Source organism: Nannospalax galili, unplaced genomic scaffold (assembly GCF_000622305.1).
Source record: "Nannospalax galili isolate Female #2095 unplaced genomic scaffold, S.galili_v1.0 scaffold127, whole genome shotgun sequence".
NCBI lineage: Eukaryota > Metazoa > Chordata > Mammalia > Rodentia > Spalacidae > Nannospalax > Nannospalax galili.
The window spans coordinates 5,959,000-5,972,525 of NW_008360326.1; positions in this window are offsets into that span (position 1 = coordinate 5,959,000).

The following is a 13,526-nucleotide window of genomic DNA, read 5'->3' on the forward strand; positions in this document are numbered from 1 at the left end:
CCTCCTCTAATGTTCTTCCCACTGTCTCCTCTGTTGGTTGGATGCAGATGATGATGTAGTACTAGAGCCATAGATGGCGTGAGTCTGGCTCCTTGCTATAGTTTGAATATGGCTTGCCTGTGTTCCCCAAAGGTTCATGTGCTGGAGGCTTGGATCTCAAAACATCAGTGCTGAGATGGAACCTTTAAGAGGTGAGGCCTAATGGAAGTTCACTAGGGCTTTGGGCACATGATGCTGGCATCACAGAGTGAGTTAGATCTCCAGAAAGTAGGTGATTATAAACACAGACCACTCCACACATTGGCTCCTTCTGCACATGGCAGGTTCCCTTTTCAGCTGTATGTTATGTTGTTACCCAGCCGGGGAGGCCCTCTCCGGAAGCTGAAGAGATGGTGCCACCTGATTTTGATCTTTCAGCCCCTAAAATTATGAGCCAAATAAAACCTCGTTACTTTGTAAGTTCCCAGCTCCAAGCATTTTACAATAGTAACAGAAAATGGGACTACTTGAATCATAATGTAGAATAAGCTCAGTGCCAACCAGGCTCACATTCCTGGGTTGAGCATTTGAGCATTATACATTTTAAGGCCCATCTTTTGTATCCCTTTAACTTCACCCTTCTAAAATTTACATGCATTATCTCAATTAAGGCTCATAACAATCCTATTAAGGTGACAGTCTATTTTGTGAGTGAGGCAAGAGATTTTACGAAAAAATCCAGTGACTTGTCTCAGAACATTAAGATAGTAATGAATAGGTTTGAATTACATTAACCTGGTGGAGAAAAAGAAATATAAGAAGCTGTCTTTGAGTTCAAGGAATCTACAGGTTATAGAAGGGCGTCTTCCTTGAGAGCGAGAACAATTAGAGGACCATGCAGTCCTGATTGTTCATGTCATCTAATTTCAGTGCTTAAACCATATTTTTGTTGAATACTTTGAACATCATCTCTGCTTAAGGCAATGCATGGTGGCTGGTAAGATTTTCTGGCACTCCAGATGTTAACTTTTGACAATCTACTGTGGTTCTTTCAATGTGCCATGGCAGTATTGAAGCAAACACTTCAGGTGTGATTAGACAGTAGTACCTGTGGGTAAGGGTAGCCTTGCCTGAGAAAACAGCCCAGCTCAAGGTGCCTGCAACACTGGGTACTCTTTAATGCTCCTCAGATTGGGAGGTGGCTCAGTTCCTTAAGGTTTAAATCTTGGTTTCAATCAGTCACGCATAACCATTAGAATGCAGGGAATTACCCCACAAGACCTCTGAGGTTAGGTAAGAAGCAGCCTGTCTCTTGGAACACTTTCTCCAGGGAAGGTCCTTTTCAGAATCCAGCTACCTCACAGTGAGAAGCCCATGGGACTTTGGCATTTTCTGCAGGCAGTGGCTCACCTGAGATCCCTACAAAAACTAGCTTCAGTCCCCAGCCGTGTGAGAGCACCATTTTGGACACCCAACCTCATCAAACCCTCAGTAGCTGCAAGCTGGCTACAGGCTGAATACAGCTGCCTGAGTCTCAAGCTGATCCTGTTCCCAATTCCTGGTCCACAAAATTATGAATGAAAGAATTTAGTGACTGTGTTAAGTCACACAAAATGACTGTCATTGACAACTTTTGTCAGTAGCTTAAAATCTGAGTCTTGATTTGGGGTTCTACAGGGCATAGAGGTGGCTTTATCTTGCTTTAACTTAGGAAAATGATGCACTTTGCATGAGGCATTTAGGGTCAAAATTGTAGGCAATAATAAACGCCACTTTGCCCAAAGAGTTTTGTGTTGAAGTCTGGGTGGAGTGAGTACAAACTGTTTTCTGGTGTATATTTTTGTGGCATTTCACAGATATTTGGGATTGGACAGAGTCAGATGTTAGTGGGTTAAACTTATTTTATATTTTTGAGGCAGGGCCTCATGTTCCCAGGCTGGCTTTGAACTTACTATAGAGCCAAGGAAGACCGTAAATTTCTGATTTTCTTGCCTCACCTCCTGAGTGCTGGGATTACAGTCATGTTTACCACCTTGGTTTATGTGTGCTGGGGATTGAACCCAGGGCTACATGTATGCTAGATAAGCACTCTACCAACTAATTACACATTCTCAACCAATGAATGGGTTAAATTTAGAGGCCGTTGTCACTTATATCGTCAGGGGAAAAGGCAGCTCTTTCAATAAGATTTAAAATGTCTTTCCGTTATTTGTAGCCATGTTAAGGGGAAGAAAGTAAAGAGAGAAAAAAGAAAAAATCCTTACTTTTAAAAATTATTATTTTTTAAAATGTGTATTATTTTATGTGTATGCCCTGCATGTATGTAAGCACACTCATGTTGTGCAACACCCGTGGAGGTAAGAAGAGGGTGTTGGAGCTCCTGGAACTGGAGTTATAGACGGTTGTTAGTTACCATGTGGGTGCTGGGAATTGAACCGGGTCCTCTGCAAGAGCAGCCAGTGCTCTTAACTGTTGAACCATCTCTCCAGCTCTCCTTACATTCTTTAATAGAATCTTATGTTACTGTTTTTAAAACTTCTTGGCTAATAATACTGCTGAGATGTGGTATATGGGATTTGTGCCATATTTAGTTTATCATCCAAAAACCTTCCTTGAAACTCAGAGATTTGGAGGAAGATGAAAGAGAATTCCATCAAAAGTCTTCAGTGAGCCCTAAGTTGCCAGAAATGTTCAGGGGTTGAAGTTGAATTTCTAAATTTTCTTCCTTCATTTGTCCAAGATTGATAACCCAGAGTGGGAGTTAGGGATCCAAAGAAATGATCACATGGACAGAATTTATGTTCGGTTTTGTATAAACAGCATGCTTCAGGAAATTAATGAAACCAGTTGAGCTTTAAAACACAATGGGCCAAACTTCATGTGCTTTAAGATTTATTTGGAATGATCCTCTTGTAGGAGGTGCGGTTATTACCATGCTCTAACCGGTTGCTAAATTAGTGAGGTCATGTTTGTCTGATTTAACACATCCTCTGCAGGAGAGAAAGGTCACTGGTTCCTGAAGGTCCAGTATTTGGGCTTAAGGGAATGGGTTGTGGCTTGTGGGTTGCCTCTGATTCATTGAGTCCAGCTCTTCAAGGGCCAGTTTGCATTGTGCTTCTTGTGTTTCAGAAAGCGGGTCCTCCTACATGGTAGTCCCCACAGGGGGATGAAAGAAGGCCTGTAGGGATGCAGCAGGGGAACAGGGTGTGAATACAGATTTTCAGTCTTTTTTTGATGAGGAGAGTCCTGGCTTGGGGATTTACTTGGCGGTCTTGGTAAAGGCACGATGAACCCACAGGATCATCAGCTCAAGCCTTGTGAGCACACTCCAAGGTGGCCTGACCCTCGCCCCAGGTTGCCCCACCCAGTGAATTTTCCATTTCTTTGTTCTCGCTGTACAAAGCCTGCCCAGTCCCTTGTGGTGCAGTCTCAATAACGGTTGGCCTCACCTTTGAGGTGATTGGCTACGGTGGCACTCTGTGGAGCCTAGTGAGGTACCTATTCCCTATAAAGCCTGCTGCACTTCCTTATAAACTTTAGATCTGTGTCACAGAACCTGGTCTCCAGTGTCTGCATGTCGTCCCACTGACGCCATCGCCTCATCCCAATCCCTGAGGACCCCTGATATTGCAACATTTTGACTCTTGAGTTTCTTAGGGCAGCAGGGCACATGGGTCCCCTCTTAAACACTAGGTTGCATTCAATTGCTGTGACAAAACACTCTGACCAAAACCAACTTGGGGAGGAAAGTGTTTATTTGGCTTACATCTCCCTGGGCACAGTTCATCTGGGAGCCCGAGGTAGGAACTCAGGGCAGGAACCTGGAGGCAGGAGCTGAAGCACAGACCATGGAGGTACGCTGCTTACTGGTTTGCTCCCTGGCAGGTGCTCAGCCTACTTTCTTATACAACACAAGCCCACCTGCCCAGGGGTGGCCTTACCACATCACGCAACAATCAAGAAAATACCCCACAAACATGGCCCCACAGGGCAGTCAATGGAGGAAATTCTCCATTTGAAGCTCGTTCAAACCAGGTGTGTCAAACTGACAACTAAGGCTACCCAGCACACTAGGCGACAGGCGACTTTGGTCAAGTTTATCCCTAATTCACATTCCATCCCCTTTCCATCCTTCTGGGTTAGTTTAACAGAGACCTAGCTTTATGAATGGACACAGTTACCTCACGGAAGGGCCTTCAGCTTAGAGAATGGAGTTGTCAGCACAAGCTGGTCTGCTGTCGTGTTGGGATTCCCATGGAGTAGTCACTCAGATATTGATGTGGTTCCCAGCCCAGCTGAGTGGGCTTCTCACAGGTTGGTAGAAATTCTGAAGCTAGTCCTCTTGTCTACATCTTCCTGAAATCCCACCCTTATTATTTGGCCTCAAAAATGTCTGTTAGCAAACCCTTAGACTTGGGATTTATTTTTTAAAAATATTTTTATTATTTTCCTTTTATTTTAAGTGTATGAGTGTATTGCCTGCATGTAGGTGCATCCTTGTCATCCAGTGCCTGAAGAGGTCAGAAGAGGGTGTCGGATCCCCTGGAACTGGAGCTACAATTGTTTGCTAGCTGCCATGGGGGTACTGGGAAAGGAACTCAGGTCTTCTGCAAGATGGTCCAGTGCTCTTAACTGCTGAGCCATCTCTCCAGCCCCGAGACCTGGGATTTATTATCATGGCTCTAGGTATAAGGTCATACTGTGTAAGCACTGCCATATTCTTGCATTACTTACAAGCTACACTGTAAATAGAAATCATTTGTTCCTGGCAGTTCTGAGGTTATACAGAGACGCCCAACCTGTGACCATGCTCAGTCATTTACCTGCTGTGACACAAAGCAAGGAAGACTGAGCCCTTAAGGCCCAGCATGAACACACCACACTGACTTACCAACTGGTCAATATCTTCTGTAGAGAAAGATCTTTATTGGCTAATGAATAAATTAATAAGTGATCAAGTCAACCAGTTTGCAGATGTTTCTGAAGAGCTTATTGTGTCCTAGGCACTATGCTGGGCACAGGTGGTGAACAAGATGAATGTGACCCTTTGCCTCAAATAGTTGGGGGAGGGGTTGATCCTTATACCTAGCTTAGAGGGAGGTCATGAAGGACCTGCACAGGCAACCATGATCAAGGTTCACATTTAATTCCCTGGTTATATGGTTAGTGTAAAGGGCAGGATCTAGGGAAGGGGAATGATCTTAACAAGGAGTAGTCTTCCTTTTATAGTTAATGTTTGTAGGATAATTTATTTCATTTCCTTGATGTATTTACTGATTGAGCTTTAGCTCTCACAAAGAGATGATGGGTGTTGAGGCCACTGTTCATTGCTATAACAAAATACCAAAGGCTGGGTAATTTTTAAAGAAAAGAGGTTTATTTAGCTCACTGTTTTGGAGGCTGAAAGTCCAAGATCAGGTACTCCCCATTGATTTGGTGAGAGAATCTCATGATGAATGCCATCACGATATTGGGAACCCTGAAAGAGCAATCACATGGCAAGAGGGGGAGGCATAGAGAGACTCAGGGGTCAGGCTTACTCTTTTTCCTATTAAAATATATATTAAATATATTTGTTACTTTTATTTTATGTGTATGAGTGTATTGCCCGTGTGTATTTAAGTGTACCTGTGTGGCACAATGCCCATGGAGGTCAGAAGAGGGTGTCGGATTCCCTGAACTGTTGTTATGGACTGTTGCTAGCCACTATGCTGCTAACTGGGAATTGAATCCAGGTCCTCTGCAAGAGCAGCCAGTGCTCTTAACTGCTGAGCCATCTCTCTCTGGCCCCAGGCTTACTCATTTATAATAACTTCTTTTCATGAGAACTAACTGGGGTCCTATGAGAACGCTCTTAAAGCTTTCCTAGGGCAGAGCTCTCAGTGACGTTATCACCTTCCACCGGGTGCTACTTCTTAAGGATCCCACACCTTTAAACATGGCCACACCAGGGACCAAACTCCCAACATACCAACCTTTGGAGGAACTGAACCTATATCCAAACCACACAAACCGATCTGTTTTCTGAAGGGTTTCCAGGTTCAGTGGGCTAGGGAAAAGTATTTACACATGGAGAGCCCTTGTTCACAGTGCCTTTATAGGCAGTTAAACTTTGAGGGGGGGGGTCCCTTGAGAGTTCTTAGAATGAACCCATTCCCCTGCTACTTACTTTCTCCCACAGCCTGCTTGAAGGCCACTTACTACTCTATAGAAGAAAGAGGTCAAGAAAGTTTGGGGCCAATTGGTATGTGCTATACCCTGGGATACCAGGCTAGATGGGAGGGACTTGGCCTGGGCCATTCTGCTTCCCCAGAGCATGTGGACAGCACCCTACCTCCTTAGCAGTTCTGCTGGCTCTGTTCTCACCAGAACCACTCACTTCTCTTTCTTGGGTACCACACGTAAATGTACTTGCCAAGGAAGAGAGTGACAAGCTGTGTCCATAGCACATGCTCACTCATCAATCCAGTGAGGGTGGGGCAGACCCACTCTCTCTAAGCTTATTTAAAATCTTAAGAAAACTCTTCAATGCTTCCACTTATCTGTTAAAAGGTCATTTTGTTTTAGAGTTGTTTTGTGTCAAGTTTATTTACACAGAGTTTGCTTCAGGGAAGGGTATTACTCATCGAATAGAAAGAAAATTCACTTTGTAGTTTTATTCCCTCCCTTCTCAAAAGCATTGGAGACAACTCATTCTATCTTCTTGGAATCTGACTCTGAGTCATATGCCCCAGGTCTTCAGGTATAGTAACCTATAACCTGTGGCTCACTTGAATCCTTCATGTCTAGGGTTAAGCATGTTTTCATTGGTGGTTTGACCACTGGGGACTTATAAGGCTTCTTATTGTAAATATCAGATGAAATCGAGGGAATTTCACCAATTGTAAATTCCTTGAGATTTGGGGATTATTTCTATTTGCTTTTTCTCTTGGAATTATGTAATGGAGTTCCCTGGGCCTGGTTTAGTGAGATCTCAAACTAGAAAAAATTTTAAAAGTAATCCCAACACAAGCCAATTTTTTTTGAGTGTCTCTGTTAGCAAAAAGAATAAAATCTAGTTTCCTTCCCCTCATTCCAATAAATAAAACACCATCCAGTTCTCTTCCTACCCAAATTTGGAAGAGAACCAAGGGTTAGAACACGAGATTGGGGTCGTGGCTATTTTTCTTGCAAGTTCCTGGGATCCCCAAATCGTTATTAAACTCCATAGGATTTTTTGAGCTCCTGCTGTGTGCCGCACATGTGCTGTGCTGGGCCTCGGGGGGTGCAGTCCTGCTCAGCATGTAATCTTTCTTTTGGAGAAACCAAGATCTACCTTGGGAGCAAGACAGAGAATTAATCATAGGATGGTATGACAAAGGTGACGACAGGTGAGCTGTGCACACATGCCTATTACATGCATGTATTATGGCTACAGAAATGAGCCGAAAGAAAGCCCTCCTGCTCCATGGGATGTGGAACGCTGAGGCAGGGTTTGCTCTTGGAGGACATGTGGCAACATTTGGAGATATTTTGGTTGTACAACTGGAGGGGAAACATTTGCTGCCTGCATTGCCTGCTTCTAGAGGCCCAGACTGCTGGCAGTCAGCTTATAGCACAAGGCATCCTCCTCTAAAAGAGTATCTGGTTCCAGATGCTCAGAGTGCCAGGGTTGGGAAGCACTGCCATAGGGTATTGTTTGACTGGGACCCAAAGACAACTGGGTCTGCTGGCAGCAAATAGGGAGACCTCGTCCATTTAAAGGCCTTATTCCACATATAGCTTTGGGGGCCTGGGAGGAGGCAAGGGCAGAGGCTCTGGGTCTGGAGCATTAAGCCCAGTGATGGTGTCTCCGGGTGGCTCAGAGGGTTCCTGCAATCATCATGATGTATGTCAGAGTTGCCTGGGCAGGAGAATGCCATTTTAATGTTGGCAGTTCAAAAAGGAGAATTAGGAGTTCATCCTTCTTTGGGGTTGGAAGAGGGTGGGTAGCCAGGGTGCACAGGAAAGATTGGGAAGGTAACTGTGGCAAATGAGCATTACAGGAGGCCATGTTTCATAGCAAGCATTGGGCCCAACAGTCTAAGTTTAAAATCAAACTGCAGTTCTTTATGCTTCCCCCAAAGTTTATTATCACATTGAGACTACACTTCATCTGATCTTCTGAGAAACCAGGATCAGGGAAATTATAACTTAATTTCCCAAATGGGTCAGTTGCAGTTGCCTGATAAGTTCCTTCTGCCTTAATCTGTATATGGAAAAAGATGCCCTGAAATAACGAGTTAACTAGCAAGTTGTTTTTATTGTTCTATCTCCTTGTTCTTGCATTATAGGGAAAGTGACTTTGAAATGGACAGTCTGCTTTTTGTTTCTACTTTCTTCAGCCCTTTCTGTCTGTGAGCCAGCCTTGCGTGGCACATTGGAATACATATTCTATTTGATGGAATAAAGTGTTGCCTGACTGTCGAATGAAAAAAATTAAGCAATTGAGATCTTTAAGTAGTTGTAATTTTGTTTTCTGGTAGCTCTCACAGTCAGTGCATTAACTTGAGCCATTTCACCACAGTATGTGAGGTGGACAGACTACTGCACATGAACACTAAGAGTTAGGTAGAGGCTGGTCAGTTAGCCTGCTCCACCCCAAATGTTAGGTAGAGGGACTAAGCTATGCTCTGGATTCTGCTCATACAAAAATATTCTCAAGTGAGGTGAAAGAACATTATCTGAATGCTCTCAGTAATCAATGAGACCAGTCAAAGTTGCTGTGAAGTGGTATAAATGAAGCAAACAGAGCCAGAGTGATTAAGGTGCTACTTTGTCCAGAAGTGCTACTGAGGGCTGGAGTCCTGGTGGCTAGTAAACCGAGGCTGTGCCACTCTCTGGGGTCACCTTTGGTCCTTGATGGTCTCTACCCTCCTGTCCATTCCACTGCTCCTCACACCCATGCTGGCATGTTTTTGCTATATTTTTTTTCTGATTTCTTCTAACTTTATCATCACAATGAGAATACTCCAAAGGTATCAGAAGAATGAGCTCTCCCATGTGACCTCATCTTAAGACAAAGGTTTGTTTCCTGCATCATCCATATGGATCCATAGTTGTGAAAATAATGAAGGTGCAGTTGTGTCCTTTTTCATGTAACATGTGCCGGTTCATGGTCACACATAGGTTCCATGGATCATTTTAACAAGCCAATAGTATCTAACCCACTGATGTGCCATTATGTACCTGTCATTCCTGACTGGTCATTTTGGAGGGTTCCAAAGTTTCAATATTGCAAATAACATCAAAATGAACATTTTTGTGTAAATAGATTTTTTTTGCATTCTTTCACAGATTTCTTTAGGGTACATTTCCAACAATGGGATTAATGTGTCAAAGGGTATGAATAGCTTCACGGACCCTGATATATATTGTCAAATTGCTTCTCAGTAGAATGTAGCAATTTATATACCTGATGTGCATAAATGAGGTAGTGGCCTGGCAGATGATTCCCAGCGTTGAATATCATTTTATTTTCAAACTTGTTTTGTGGCTTTAATGAATACAAAACAATCCCAACTACATATTTATAATTTGCCTGGCACTGTGCTTGGCACATGGGAATTATTTCCTGTGTTTCTCTGGAATTTCTAATACTTATCTAAACCTTGGACTGCAGGCTAGGCCTGTGTCTTACAAACCCTCTGACCCTCTGACGTCACCTTGATTCTTACTAGTCTTGAAGAGTACTTGACTTTGGTTTGATTTAGCTTCTTGTGGTCTTAGCCATTAATGATGATACTGAGCTTCTAGATGGAGCCTGCCTTCAACATCATGTTTAAAAGGCTGCCTAAATTCATCTCTTGACTCCTTAACTTAATCAGGTATATGACTTTCAATAAATCACTTAATTTCTCTAAGCCTGTGAATTACCAAGATAATGTATGTTAAGCAAGCAACGTTGTGTCTGACATAGCATGACTAACATTCATCTTAATAACAATAATCTATTTTAATAAACCATATTAGCCTTTGAAATAGGTGCTAATATTATCCTCGCTGAAGAGGTGACATCAAGACTTCAAGAAGGGGAGTACTTTGCCTAGGATGGGCACCTAATAGCATATGAGTTCTGGTCCTTTCCCTGTGGCCTGGGTGGGTAGGAGCCAGCACAAACACCTCTATGTAGACATGACCACAAGCCACATCTAAACCCAGACTCTGAAAATTCCTAATTTCTCCTTACCAGGATTTCAAAAATGCAAGGAGCTACTGCTCCTGAGTCGGGGCGGGGGGGGGGGGGGGGGGTGGGGCCTCTTCACCTCTCCTGTGTCAGCTCAAAGTTCAGAGAGACCTTCCCTGACACTAGCTTAAAGTATGCAATCTGAGAACATCGCCTCCATCATATGTCTGCCCCTAGTTTTAATGTCTTGGTGAACGAGTTGGGCAGGAGAGAAGATAGAACAGAAAAAGATCAATATTAACTATTGTGGTTAAAATGTCCTATTTCTAAGACCAAGTGAACTTACTGCCCTGGGCCCTGAAGTTGAAGCCTCATTAGCATTGTGGCAAATCGGCCACCAGCCCAGACTCATGTCTCACAGTTACCCAGTAATGGGACTGTTGGCTAGTTACTCTTGATTGCTTGTCCCTTTTCTCTGAACTGAGACTTTGTCATTAGCATAGTTTCAGTCTGAGAGTTACTGCCAGGGTGGAATTACTCTAATTAAGAGGAAAAGAAAAATATGTTGGTAGTCATTAATTTTTCTTGATTAGAGGGTGACCTAGTTTGAGGTTAAATGAAGAGGACTGGGGTGGTAATTTAGCACTCTGGGGGGTTTGTAGGGATTTTTGTGAGCTGGAGAAGCAACAGCTGGATCTTGAGATTGCCTGTCTGATTTGAATTTTTACTGCTTGTAAAAAGGTTTGTAAGCAAGAACTTTCCAGTAATATCAGGCTCATGTTTTTAGAATAAACAAACGCAAAGATCAGGTTGTGGGTACAGTGCTAGAATTTGAAGGCTACCAAAGGCTGTATTAGGCGTTGATAAATAGATGAAATCTTTTTGCCTTAGATGTGAAAATATTACATACATTTTAAAAATTTGAGGCATAATTTCATAAAAAGAGCATACACTTGGAGCCTGAAGACATGCACGTAAGTTTTAACCCTGATTTGCTAGTCTTGTGACTTTGATGTTAACCTGAGTTCAACTTGTCTCCACCAGCAATGATTTGGAGCCTGGGGCATCTGTAGCCCACAGTGGTGGTGGCTCTGGTGCCTTCTAGGATTGGTAGACTGAAGTACAGTATGCCTCATAATACAAAGAGATAAACACGATGTGGAGATGCCACTGTGCCTGGGATCTGTTTAATCTTTTATAAGGAGTCAAACAGAATAAAGACTGAGGGCGTAGGCACTCTTTTGATCCTTAATCACATGATCTTGTGAGTGACCTCTGAATGGGTAGGTGCCACAGTAGTTTTCTGCATCATCTAACCATCTCTTCTTCACATAGACCCTCACCCAAGGACAAATGGAGCAATACTGGGGAGATAGTTCAGTCTGTAAAGTGCTTGCCTTGCAAGTATGAACACTTGAGCTTGAGCCCTAGAACCCATGTAAAAAAGCTGGGTGTGGTAGCAAACATTTGGTTTTTTAAAATGTTTTATTTTTATTTTATGTGTACGAATGCATTGCCTGCATGTATGTAAGTGCACCCATGTCATGCAATGCTCTTGGAGGTCAGAAGAGGGCATCAGATAGCCTGGAACTGGAGTTAGGACAGTTGTTAGCTACCATGTGGGTGCTGGGAATCAAACCCGGGTCCTCTGCAAGAGCAACCAGTGCTCTTAACCTCTGAGCCATCTCTCCAGCCCCGGTAGCAAACATTTGTAATGCCAGTGTTGGGGAGGTAGAGGCGAGAGGATTCCCGAGGTCTGCTGCCAGCTGCTCTTGCCTAATTGGTGAACTCCAGGCTGATGAGAGACCCTGTTTCAAAAGAGGTGGATGGTGTTCCTGAAGATGACACCTGAGGTTGTCCTCTGGCTTTCACATGCATGTGCACACATGCATGGGTACACACATGTGCATAGGTACATACACGTGCCCTTGCACACATAAGTGCATGCATATACATAGACATTAAAATCAAAAGGGAAGCGATTGGTACCCTGATCTTGACTCACTGCCTGGCTGAAGTCCTTTCATACTGTGCCCCACCAGGAAGGAGGTAGGAGGACACAGAATCATTAAAGGTGTTTTATGTTTTACATAAGTTCTTCCTGTGATTATTCATTAAATAAAGGTTCACTGAGAGCCTGCTACATTCAGGTCCTCACTCAAGAGCTAGAGACTTTACAATAAATAAAATGGACAAAGGCCCTTTTCTTTTCAGAGTATATAAATGGGGGTGTGGTAGAGAAAATAAACAAAACTTATAGTCAAGTCATGTTTTAGATAGTGATGGTTCCTACTAGGAATGTCAGATAGTGTGTGTGTGTGTGTGTGTGTGATTCATGGGGGAAGTTGGAGACCACTGTTTTAAATGGAGTGGTGGTTGGGGAAAGACTCACCACACAAGTCAGGCAGCTTTTTCATCTCTGTGACAAAACACCTGTGATAAAGAATTTAATAAGGTAAAGGTTTACTTTGGCTCATGACTTCAGTCCATAATAACTTGGCCCTGCTCCCTTTAGGCTTGTATTGAGGCCACATATCATGGCAGGGAGCATGTGGTGGAGGTCTGTTCACTTCATGGTGGCCAGGAAGCTGAGAGAGAGAGAGAGAGAGAGAGAGAGAGAGAGAGAGAGAGAGAGAGAGCAATGATTTAGCCTACACTGCTGAATGACTCCCGCCTCCTTCACTCTTTTTATTCTTACTACTTTCTTATTTATTTTTGTTTTATGTATATTGGTGTTTTGCCTGCATGTATGTAAATGCACCCATGTCATGCAGTGCCTGTGGAGGACAGAAGAGGGTGTTGGATTCCTGGAGCTGGAGTTACTGACAGTTGTTAGCTACCATGTGGGTGCTGGGAACTAAATTGGGTCCTGTGCAAGAGCAGCCAGTGCTCTTTACTGCTGAGTCATCTCTCCAGCCTCATCGCTATTTACGTTTTTTTCTTAATCAAATAAGATTGCATTTTTATTAGCTTATGAAATAATATGCTTCTACATAGATGTTTTTCTTTTTTATTGAATTTTTGTGAGCTTCATATACTTTGATCATATTTAGCTCCGCCTCCCTTATCTGCACCCCTTATTGCCCCCCTGTTGTATTTCATGTACTGTCATATATATTAAGGCCTATCAAGTCAAGTTTGGGTCCTCAAATGTCCTTTGGTGTGTATCATCCACTGGAGCCTGCTTAACCTATTTATTGTCACACCTTTAAATATATTTTATTTATTATTTTTATTTTATGTGTACGAGTGTATTGTCTGCATGTATGTGAGTGCACCCGTGTCATGCAATGCCATGGAGGTCAGAAGAGGGCTTCAGATTACCCTGGAACTGGAGTTAAGGTTGGTTTGTAGCTGCCATGTGGGTGCTGGGAATCGAACCTGGGTCCTCTGCAAGAGCAGT